Source organism: Ipomoea nil, unplaced genomic scaffold (assembly GCF_001879475.1).
Source record: "Ipomoea nil cultivar Tokyo-kokei standard unplaced genomic scaffold, Asagao_1.1 scaffold1769, whole genome shotgun sequence".
NCBI classification, from domain to species: Eukaryota; Viridiplantae; Streptophyta; class Magnoliopsida; order Solanales; family Convolvulaceae; genus Ipomoea; species Ipomoea nil.
The window spans coordinates 73,783-86,705 of record NW_017618197.1 but is presented as its reverse complement, the minus strand read 5'-3'; the positions used below and the strand labels follow the sequence as shown (position 1 = coordinate 86,705).

At 41.9% G+C, this 12,923-nt stretch overlaps 1 pseudogene; it reads right to left on the bottom strand.

The window, feature by feature from the left end:
• Positions 1-289: 289 nt before the first annotated feature.
• On the bottom strand, positions 290-10,467 carry LOC109192123 (annotated as a pseudogene).
• Positions 10,468-12,923: the final 2,456 nt, after the last annotated feature.

Genomic DNA, 12,923 nt, shown 5'->3' with positions numbered 1-12,923 from the left:
AGAAATCACATTGAGGTCATGTGGCCACTAAGCATAAATGTCAACCTCAAACACAAGCAATGAAGGATCCAATAGGAGAATTGTCTCCCTCTACAATTCAATGTAACAACAATGATGACAAGTCATCATCAAGCTCATAATTCTCAAACTTGATGTAAAGTGAAGATCAATGCATATGATAATGCATTCCATAAAAATGATCCTAATCAGAGAATGAGTTTGGCAGGCAATACCAGGGAACCCAGAAGCCTGCCCCTCTCTTTAAAGAAACAAAGACACACAAATAATAATAACAAATTAAGTTTTAGAAAAAGAGATACCTAAGTTTTGCTTTATAGTTGTCAACGATTTCATTTTTTTCTTCTTTTGAGCAGTACCAAATCACACTAGGAATGACGAAATATGAAAGCTTTCGGCATATAGGGCACGCCCTCAATGCAGAATTTACATCCAGTCCAGATGTTGGTGAACTACTACGCCAATTCCTGATGCATGATATGCATGCAGAATGGATGATCACACTCTGACAAGATTCCAAATTTACGTTCAGCTGCTGTTGGCTTTGAGAGAACACGCTCAAGACACACTGCACTCTATTTCTTGACTGTTTTAATGATTCCAGATGATTTTTCCTTTTCTCACATGTTTTCATATGCTCCTCCCTCTCCTGAGTCCTAAAAGGATGCAAGCAATGTTTGCCACAGGTGGGACATACATCTCCATGAATATAAGGACAATTATCCCCACGCGGACAACTACTGGCAGCAGCAAAAGAGCAGATTGGTTGATCGGCTGAATTCAGACTATTCAACTCCACTATATCATCAATCTCTAACAAGTCATGAGGTCCTGACTTTTGCTCCCATGCTGGTTTGTCGGGAGTGTGAATAAGTCCCTCCAAAACAAAATGCTCTGTGGCGATACTTGGAACAGGACCTGAACCATTCACTACAGTTGCAGAAGCAACAGTCAAAGAACCCGAGCTCGAGAGTAAATTCTGATGAGAAGGTATGGAAGAAGATGGTGCAGAAGACTGCAATCGCGAAGCCTTAACATGTTCATATAATCATATCTGCACCTGCTTCCGTAAGCACAAATCCCTTTTTGGTAGTAGGTGCATATCTGTAACAATTAATCCAATTACTAACAGTTCCAAAAGCTTACACCAAGTACACATCAAGCAGTTCTGGAATGAAGCTAATTACTAACAATCATATATTGACAAAATTCATCAGTATTTTCGGATTATTATCTTCAGACTAACCAATGACAATTCTAAATGCAGCGTTTATTACCCCCAAAAAATCAGTATTTTCGGATTATTATTTTCAGGTATAGTATGATGTTCAAGAAGTTGCAAGCTGTAACACCCCCCAAAAAAAAACACAAGACCTAAAAACAAGTCTTAACACATGCAGATTAACACAAACACTAGCATAGCGAAAAACAACGGAAACTGGATAAAAGAAATCCAAAACAGGGGTGTTATGCCACGTCTACCACACCCGGTAAACGCTAAGGCGAACAATCTGCAAGTGTATCACTATCCCAAAACATCAAACTACAAACAGTCTAAAACCATTGGCTCGCAGGCCACAAAAACACAATCTAAAGGTACAGGCGCTAAGCTACCGGCACTAGACATTGTGCTCGACTACTCAACACCTGAAAGAACACAAAGATAAACATCGGGGCGACGCCCAGTCAGCGAAAGATGCTGGTAACCCACCAATACCGTTAAGTATCATAAATAGGTAGATATAAGATATAAAAACCATTTTTGAAACGGAATACATATATATAAGTCAAAAGCAAGATCAGAAGACAACACAAGACTCACCGCTCACAAAGATAACACCGGAAACACATCCCAACCACAAAGGTTAACCACACACAAGGATAAAGACTCACCCAACGGCAACACATGCCAAACAACACAAGCCTCCGTGACTACACACGTCACGAGAGAAGAGAACTCACCACAACGGCTACACAAGCCTCGTGACATCACCCATCACGAGTTGATATACCTTCCTTATGCCCTGTTCCAACCTTATGGCTACCCCCAACCTTGTACCTTCAAAGCCAACCATTACCTCCAGAAATCCCCTGTACAGCCAAGTCCAACCTTATTCCGCCGGGACCGTCGTCCCCCACCTATAACCTCCAACGAAAACCCACCAATCACGATAACACATGCCCGGATAACACAATGTTATCCCCCAATCACGTGGACTCAGCCACAACTCCATAATCACGTCACGGCCACCACGAGGACCGCTGCAATACCTTGGTGACTAGCGTCCCATACCACTAATCGTGCAATCCAGGTAGAGCCACACACGCACCACCACTCACACGAAAGTCAAGCAACGGATTGCAAAGAAGGTATGAAACTTACTCAATCAAGGAACGGGTCACAACCTAACGACAACAACGATGAATAACGCAAGTTATCATCAACCAAACGGAAGGTACGAACAACACACACGCTAGCATTAAGACAACAAACTAGCATGCTTATCAACGGGGAAACTCAAGATAGTTCCGAGGAACACACAAGACACCTCTTGGTTCAACGAAGCACAATGTTGAACACTTAGCACGATTCAAGACACCAAAGATCCTACATGGATACCTACCATAAAGCTCTAGACCTACGAAACATCAAGAAGACGCTCAAATAGTTCCACAAAGAACAACGGGAAGCCAAAAGATCACACACCGAGACAAACGAATCACGGGGAACAAATCCCGAACCAACTCCACCGTGTTCCCCGCGGGTAGACCCACGGGTAGTGCCCCACCCGTGGTCCCGCCCGCGGGTACTCTACCCACAGGGCGACACGTTCCCCGCGGGTAGGCCGGCGGGTGGTGCCCCGCCCGCCGTTCCGCCCGCGGGTATGTCCCTGTACCACAACAAATCCCTTCGGGGATTTTTTCCTCCAAACACAAATTCAAGTCCAAAACACACCAAATCTCACCAAACACAACAAAATGACTTGAACCAAGGAACATGCCAAGCAATGGCACAAAGGAACCCTAAACACAAGCTCTAGATATGCAATATCACAAGATAAATGCATAAACTCTCACATTTCATAGCAAAACACAAATAGAAGCCAAGAAATCATATATAGGTAAGCAAAATAGGTTTTGTAGAGCATGGGTTACCTCTTGAAGACCAAAAGACTCCTCTTACACCACAACAAGCTCTCCACTAAGCTCACTAGCCACACCCACTTCAAGATCAAACCAAAAGATCATAAAGATCCTACCTTTAAGAAAAGACAACTAAGATGGAACCAAAAAGACTAGACAAGCTTAGATCTTACCCTTCTAGATGCCCAAACAGAGGAAAGATTGAATCTTGGAACCAAAACTTGGAATCTTGACAAAGGTCTCACTAGGCTTGAAGAACAAGCTACTCTTCTTTTCTAGAGAGAAGGTAGAGATATTTTCTAGGAATTGTAAGTGATGGAAAATGAAGAAGTCTTCTAGGTTTAGGTTACAAAACTAACTCTTCGTGAAAAGACAAGGATACCCTTACTAACTCTTAGAAAGTGTAAGGAACAAGGGAACTCCTCTCAAAGCACAAGGTACAACACCACTTAAAGATTGACTAGTCAAATACTAGTCCTTGAGTATCAAAAATCAGGATTTTAGGAATCAATTCCTCAAAAGAAATAGAATTAATTACTCAATTAATTCATTGATTGGAGTGTGGATTTTTGGGGTGTCACATCATCTCCCCCTTCAAAGAAGTTTCGTCCCCGAAACTTGGTTACAACAAGTTAAGAACGAAAGGTAACAAGGAAACAAAATTGTGACAAGAAATTTCAAGAATATCCCTTTTGGTCAAAAACTCCAAAAGTTCTCACAAGGTTCCAAAGCAAAGAAGAAAACATTACGAATCCAAGGATTGGCAAGAGGTCAACAAACGGATAGATTGAGCATCAAGAACTCTAACCTCAACACAACAACCAACTTCTAGACAACAACCAAGAACTCAACAACTAACCCAAACACCAACTAACAAACTAGCTAAACAACAAGGTAACAAACAAAACAAGCAAGCACACAACAACCTAACACCAAGCTACAACTGCTAAGAAACAACAAGAAAGAAGCGAACGGGGTTACCACAACACCACTAGAACTCCTCACTCTCCGACTCTTCGGCCTCTTCAGACTCTTCCTCTTCGGCTTCATCTCTGTGACTTGAACTAGCTTCAAACCGATCCAGCCTCTGATGCACTGCGGCAAACTGCGACCTCACAAACGCAAAACCCTCGGCGATCAAACTGTTCTGCTGCCGAAGCAAAGAGACAACATCCTGCTCTCTCTTGGTGCGAACTTCTTTCCTTCTCCGGCTTTCCTCACTATCTGATTCACTTACTTCAGCTTCAGCGGTCTCCGGTGCTCCTTCTTCTTCTTCCTGATCTGCTTCTTCCTCAACTTCTTCGTCACCACCCAAACTCTGGACTGCAAGACTCAATTTCCTGGCATGGATCCCAAGCCCAGCAGCTAACTCTGCTCTCTCAACAGCTGCTTTCCTACCAACCTCTTCAAGCGTGATGTACTCACCACTATCCAACTGAAAAAGATTACAACTCCGGAGATTGGCGGTATCCAACACCATCTTTCCCACAGCCTTCGGGAGACAACCATCCACACTAACACCTTTCTTAACCAAAATCCAACTTAACACCATGCCATACGGCAAACTCTTCCAATTGTGATCCCGGCAAAACACCATGTGTTGCATCATCAAAGCAGGCTGATTGAACTTAACCATATTCTTCAAACAGAAAGCAAAGGTACACTCCAACTTACCCAACAAACTGCTTTTGTTGTTGTTAGGCAACAAACAATCTGACACCAACATCACCAAGATCCTTTGTTCCACAGACAACCACTTCCTCTCCGGCCTCGAAGCTTGAGTGTGAAACCACTCGTACGGCCAAACAGATAGCTCAAATAGTCACGGTACCCCATGGTATCCGTACTAATCCAAGAATGACCACTGTACTGAGCCACTCCGGTAGCAGACAAACTCAACAACTGAGCTAACCTCTTCTCAGACAACACAACCTTCACACCTCTCACCTTAGAGGTGATCTCAAGCCTTTCACCATCCTTCGTCACAACCATGTGACGGTAAAACTCCTTCACCAAACTCGGGTAAGTCTCGGTCCTTATGGCAAGAAACCCATCTAACAAACCTTGAAACTTACGCAAATCCAACAAGGAACTTGAAAAAGATTCCGGATCAAAAGCTTTACCTTCAAGCACAAGGTAGTGGGCATCCACCCATTCCGCTTTCCTAGCCAAGCTTGACCTCCTAGGCATGGTGAAAGATGATCCAAAGCTCAACAAACAAAGCCCACAACTCTCCTTCTTCACACTCACGCTGCCTCTCTCTCTCGCTGCACTCTCTCTCTCTCTCACGGCTGCTCTCGGCGACGCGGCACATAGCAGGTCGGCGGCGGCGACGGGACGGCGAGGCTCCGGCGGTGGCGAGACAGTGGTGCGACGGGCAGGTAGGTGGGGGGAGGTGGGATGGCTTCGGGTAGCTCACGGGTAGGGAGAAGGAAAAAGAAGAAGAGAATTTGGGGGAAGAAATTAGGGATTTGGGTGAGATTGGGAAAAAAGATGATTAAATTTGGGGATTTTGAACAAAGTGGGATTTAAGGTTTAGAAAGAATTAAAATGGGTTAGGTTTCAAGAAAGATAATTAGCTCAAGTGGTTTAGAGGTTGGGTAGAAAAGAAATTGGCTAAGGTTTAAAACTCAAAGGCTATAAAGAAACATTAGGTTTAACTTTTAGGCTACACAAGGAAAGATTTTGGTAGGGATTTTCTATTTTTCCAAATCAAATAATACTTGGAAAATTTAGGGAAAAGCTCAAGGAATTGTTGTAAGAACAACCAAGTCCAAAGGTGAAAGAATTGGGCTAAGCACAAGATAACTCAAGGATAGATGGCTACCACAAACAAGATACCAACTAAAGAGAACACTTAGCAAGAAAAGAGTCTATACTAAGCATCCAACGAAAAACTAACAAGGAAAGCATGCCAAGGATTGCCAAACAAAGACAACTACGAAACACAATATAACACCCAAGGCAACAAAGAACACAACGCTCTCGGGGACGCAAGGATAGGCTCAAAACAAGGGTTACCTGCTAACTCCTCCTCCACCAGACCCTCCGATTCCGCTTGCGAACGCGCCATCACGAAAACTCTCCCAGGCGGCCTAGCTCCAACAGCTCCACGACTCGAACTCCCTCCTGATGCTCCTCTGACTCCCGGGGGTGGCGGCAACGCTCTCTGACCGACAAGCTGAGGATACTCCGCAACTCTATGACCAACAACCCCACAGCGAAAACACTTAAACGCCTGGCCATAGCAAACTTGACCCGGATGCACCTTCCCACACTTGCGACAACCAACCGACTTAGCTTGAACCGGAGGCTCCATCCTAACTGGTCCTTGAGAAGAAGATGACACAACTCTAGCCGGAAAACTCGGTCGGGGCTTCTTGAAAGCAAAAGAACCACCACTCTCAACTCTCTTCCTAGCCAACTCAAGCGAACTCTTCTGAAGCTGCTGAACACGAAACAGATCCGTGGCACACAGATACACATCCTTGAGGGAACTAGGCCTACTCACCGTCAACGCTTTTCGTGCCTCATAATTCAGACCGGCAACGAAACGCTCAACTTTGGCAAGCTCTGTAGGCACTAACACCCTCGCGAAGCGCGCCAGCTCTAGGAACTTCTTGTGGTACTCCACCACAGATAGGGGTCCTTGCTGCAGATGAAGGAACTCATCAAACATGGCGGCTCGCACATGCGCTGGGTAGAACCTTTCGCGCATCCTGTCCTTGAGCGCGGTCCAATCAAACCCAGGCTCTTCAAGAAGGGTCCGACTCTCGTGAACCCACCACAGATCAGCTTCTTGGCAGAAGTAGAACGTTGCCAGTTCTACTCTCCTCTCTTCGGGACAGCCCACCACGGTAAAAATCTTATCAAACACCCGTAGCCACTCTTCAAGGTCTACAGGGTCTTCTTCACCAGCAAAGGAAGGCGGCCGATGCCCTGACACTAAACGACCCACATCGCGGTGCCTGACCGAAGGCGGAGGCGGCGCAACTTGATTGTTGTTCAACAGAGCTTCACAGAGAGACTGCATCGTCTGCGTCAGCTGATGGAGATTCTGGGCGATCTGCTCGTTGGTCGGGGTCTCTGGGGAGCGAGCGCGAGGACGAGGAGGCATCGCACTTCTGCTACAACAACAAGGTTACCAAAAGAACAAGCAAGCAAGCAAGACAGAAAGCAACACACATCTCACCGCGCAACCTAGAGTCCTAAGCCTAACACTTAGCTTCTTAAGGTCGCTTAGAGGTCTCAAAGCACACTTAAACACTTAGAAAGTCTAGACTCAACTCTACATAGGCTCTAAACCAAGGCTCAAAACCTGGCTCTGATACCAACTGTAACACCCCCAAAAAAAAAACACAAGACCTAAAAACAAGTCTTAACACATGCAGATTAACACAAACACTAGCACAGCGGAAGAAAACGGAAACTGGATAAAAGAAATCCAAAACAGGGGTGTTATGCCACGTCTACCACACCCGGTAAATGCTAAGGCGAACAATCTGCAAGTGTATCACTATCCCAAAACATCAAACTACAAACAGTCTAAAACCATTGGCTCGCAGGACACAAAAACACAATCTAAAGGTACAGGCGCTAAGCAACCGGCTCTAGACATCGCGCTCGACTACTCAACACCTGAAAGAACACAAAGATAAACATCGGGGCGACGCCCGGTCAACGAAAGATGCTGGTAACCCACCAATACCGTTAAGTATCATAAATAGGTAGATATAAGATATAAAAACCATTTTCAAAACGGAATACATATATATAAGTCAAAAGCCAAGATCAGAAGACAACACAAGACTCACCGCTCATAAAGATAACACCGGGAACACATCCCAACTACAAAGGTTAACCACACACAAGGATAAAGACTCACCCAACGGCAACACATGCCAAACAACACAAGCCTCCGTGACTACACACGTCACGAGAGAAGAGAACTCACCACAACGGCTACATAAGCCCTCGTGACATCACCCATCACGAGTTGATATACCTTCCTTATGCCCTGTTCCAACCTTATGGCTACCCCCAACCTTGTACCTTTAAAGCCAACCATTACCTCCAGAAATCCCCTGTACAGCCAAGTCCAACCTTATTCCGCCGGGACAGTCGTCCCCCACCTATAACCACCAACGAAAACCCACCAATCACGGCAACACATGCCCGGATAACACAATGTTATCCCCCAATCACGTGGACTCAGCCACAACTCCATAATCACGTCACGGCTACCACGAGGACCGCTGCAATACCTTGGTGACTAGCTTCCCATACCACTAATCGTGCAATCCAGGTAGAGCCACACATGCACCACCACTCACACGAAAGTCAAGCAACGGACTGCAAAGAAGGTATGAAACTTACTCAATCAAGGAATGGGTCACAACCCAACGACAACAACGATGAATAACGCAAGTTATCATCAACCAAATGGATGGTACGAATAACACACACGCTAGCATTAAGACAACAAAGTAGCATGCTTATCAACGGGGAAACTCAAGATATTTCCGAGGAACACACAAGACACCTCTTGGTTCAACGAAGCACAATGTTGAACACTTAGCACGATTCAAGACACCAAAGATCCTACATGGATACCTACCATAAAGCTCTAGACCTACGAAACATCAAGAAGATGCTCAAATAGTTCCACAAAGAACAACATGAAGCCAAAAGATCACACACCGAGACAAACGAATCACGGGGAACAAATCCCGAACCAACTCCACCGTGTTCCCCGCGGGTGGACCCACGTGTAGTGCCCCACCCGTGGTCCCGCCCGCGGGTACACTACCCACAGGGCGATACGTTCCCCGCGGGTAGGCCGGCGGGTGGTGCCCCGCCCGCCATTTCGCCTGCGGGTACGTCCCTGTACCACAACAAATCCCTTCGGGGATTTTCTCCTCCAAACACAAATTCAAGTCCAAAACACACCAAATCTCACCAAACACAACAAAATGACTTGAACCAAGGAACATGCCAAGCAATGGCACAAAGGAACCCTAAACACAAGCTCTAGATATGCAATATCACAAGATAAATGCATAAACTCTCACATTTCATAGCAAAACACAAATAGAAGCCAAGAAATCATATATAGGTAAGCAAAATAGGTTTTGTAGAGCGTGGGTTACCTCTTGAAGACCAAAAGACTCCTCTTACACCACAACAAGCTCTCCACTAAGCTCACTAGCCACACCCACTTCAAGATCAAACCAAAAGATCATAAAGATCCTACCTTTAAGAAAAGACAACTAAGATGGAACCAAAAAGACTAGACAAGCTTAGATCTTACCCTACTAGATGCCCAAATAGAGGAAAGATTGAATCTTGGAAGCAAAACTTGGAATCTTGACAAAGGTCTCACTAGGCTTGAAGAACAAGCTACTATTCTTTTCTAGAGAGAAGGTAGAGATATTTTCTAGGAATTGTAAGGGATGGAAAATGAAGAAATCTTCTAGGTTTAGGTTACAAAACTAACTCTTGGTGAAAAGACAAGGATACCCTTACTAACTCTTAGAAAGTGTAAGGAACAAGGGAACTCCTCTCAAAGCACAAGGTACAACACCACTTAAAGATTGATTAGTCAAATACTAGTCCTTGAGTATCAAAAATCAGGATTTTAGGAATCAATTCCTCAAAAGAAATAGAATTAATTACTCAATTAATTCATGGATTGGAGTGTGGATTTTTGGGGTGTAACACAAGCAGTGCTCATTAGGCAGTTATAATTATAACACAAAGAAATATGGATATTTACATCTATTGGGTGAAAAATATGCTTACGCGAACCAGTAGACACAGCCTTCAACCGAACACTGCTTGTGTTACAAATCAACCGAACAAATTCGTATAAATTAGGAACTTACAAGAAGCTTGTTGTATGCCTCACTGGCATGATCCTCGGAGATTTCATCGGCGGTAACTGTAGCGTTTGATAAAATAAAATAAAATAAAAAGGGAACTGTTAGATCGTTTGGGAAGCTGTTGATGAACGTGGAATGCAGAAACTGAAAAAAAGCAGAGGTACAAAGATAACGGGATAAATTGGCAATACTTACTGAGGTCCCGATTGATTTCGCATTGCTAAAATTTACCCCAAAAATACAATGAAAATGCCAAAATCGATAGGATTGATCTAGAATCCAGATAAGCTGATGTGCCTAGCGTCTCTGTCTCCGTCTCCGTCTCAGAGCGTCTCCGTGCCGGTGCCTGAATCATATGCGGCTGACAGCAATGACGGATGATGGCAATGGAGATGCTGGTGAGTGGCGACGACGGCAACAACATCGTGGGTTCAGTGGTGATCGATGACAACAAGGGTTTGGATTTAGGTTTGGGGGGAAATTGTAAAATAATCTAAGTGTACAGGTATAGGTTTGGAGGAAATTTGTAAAATATTTAAGTGTACGTTTAAAATTGGAAGGTTTTGGATTTAGGTTTGGAGGGATTTTTTTAATTTTTAAAATTTTTATAATTAAGTTATAAGATCAATTCTAATAATAAAACGATGTTATATAATAAATCATATTTCAATTTTATTTAATCTATGTAGTATATCATATAAAATTATATATATATATATATATATATATATATATATATATATATGGTTGAGTTCAAATGAGGACAACAATATATAGAGAATTGTGCGGACAAATAATGGACACACAACAAATTAATATCAGGCACACAATTTAATACATAATGGCACACAAAAATACATGTAAACATCAAGTTTCGAACCCAAGCTCATATCCATTCTCAACGTGTCCCAGGCATGCCGGAAGGGTCGATTACCAACATATAGCTAACATTGTTAGTCATGCGCTAGCCGGAATGGTCAATTACCAACATAGCTAACCGTGTTAGTCATGCGCTAGCCGGAAGGGTCGATTACCAATATATAGCTAACCTTGTTATTCATGCGCTAGCCGGAAGGGTTGATTACCAACCCCGGCCCATATCATACAGCCCTTATCCCTTAATCTATTATTTTTTATACATGATAATTATTATTATTTTTTGAATTCATAGATTGGTCTTAATTGTAATTGAAAATAAAACTTTAATAAATTGACAATGAAAATAGAACTATTAAATTAACTTTTGAATTGTATTCTTCCTTTGTTAAATTTTTATGCATTAGATTTGGACAAAAAAATTTAATTACATTTTTATTTTTGTTCTAGATCTTGTAAACATCTATTGTCATCTCGTAACAAAAACAATGAAGGTCCAAATTATAGGTAAAAGATAAGGTGTAACACTTTATTATGTTAGAAGTCTTGGGTTCCATTTTTCCTAGAGGCATCCTAACCTATTTTATGAAATCGTTGTCTTGGTTTTCACAGACAACCCAATTATATACCAGATGTTGCACTTTGATACATAAGAGTTTATGTTGCTTGATTGGTTAAACTTTATTTGCTATGTTTGAGGTTATAGGTTCAACTCTTGTTGTTAACATCCTTGTTTTTATTTTATACAACTGTTGTCTTTTATAAAATAATGATGCGCAAAGATAATGGTTTTTTATAACCGTTGTCTTTGTAGTGTTGTGTATTCAAATACGCTTAAAGACAACATACCAAAGACAACGATTAAATCAAACCGTTGTTTTATACAAATAAAGAACGCACAACGACAACGGTTATATAAAACCGTTGTCTTTGTAGTGTTGTGTATTCAAGTGCTATTAAAGACAACACATAAATGACAACGGTTAAAAAAAACCATTGTCTTTTATAAAATAATAATGCGCAAAGACAACGGTTTTTAAAAACCGTTGTCTTTGTAGTGTTGTGTATTCTAGTGCGCTTAAAGACAACACACCAACGACAACGGTTAAATAAAACCGTTGTCTTTTTTAAAAAAAGAGCGCACAAAGACAACGGTTTTAAACAACCGTTGTCTTTTTAGTGTTGTGTATTCTAGTGTGTTTAAAGACAACACAGCAACGACAACGGTTAAAAAAACCGTTGTCTTTTTAAAAAAAAAAACGCACATAGACAACGGTTTTAAAAAACCGTTGTCGTTGTGGTGTTGTCTTTTCACAAAATGCACAAAGACAACACACTTATAACAACGGTTAAGTAAAAATCGTTGTCTTTGAGAAAAGTTTTGCATCAAAGACAACGGTTTTGGACCAAACTGTTGTCTTTTATACAAAAGACAACACTTTTCTTTAAAACTGTTGTCTTTCTAGTGTTGTCTATGTGCATTTTTCTTGTAGTGCTTTGTAATTTTGATATGAATTTACTCACATCTTAATATTTTTAAAATATCTACTAAAACAAGTTGGTTCAATCGGTTGTTAAAACTTGAAATGAAAGCTTCGTATTATTTTGATTTTTGTAATTTTTATTATTTTTTTCTACATTACCCTCTATTATATCACTTACTTTTTCATAAATACAAATGAACCCCGTCAGTGTATACTTTTGTAACAAAATATTCTGTTAATTATTTATTATTTTTAACTTATTGACTTTCATAAGAAGGTCTTTGGTTTGAACCTAAGGAAGACACACATGAAGAAATATTGCATTCAATCCAAGAATTGTTTAAGGATATGCGCTTAGGCCTCACCTAGAAATAGAGATTCGAAAATAACATAATTCATATTCTCATTAACATTATGACGTTTCCGGTTGAGAATGTAGATGTCATAGCGTTATACAAAGAAAGTACCATGTAATGAAATTGTGTTTGTAGTCCAACTGATAATTAGGATAATTTCCTTT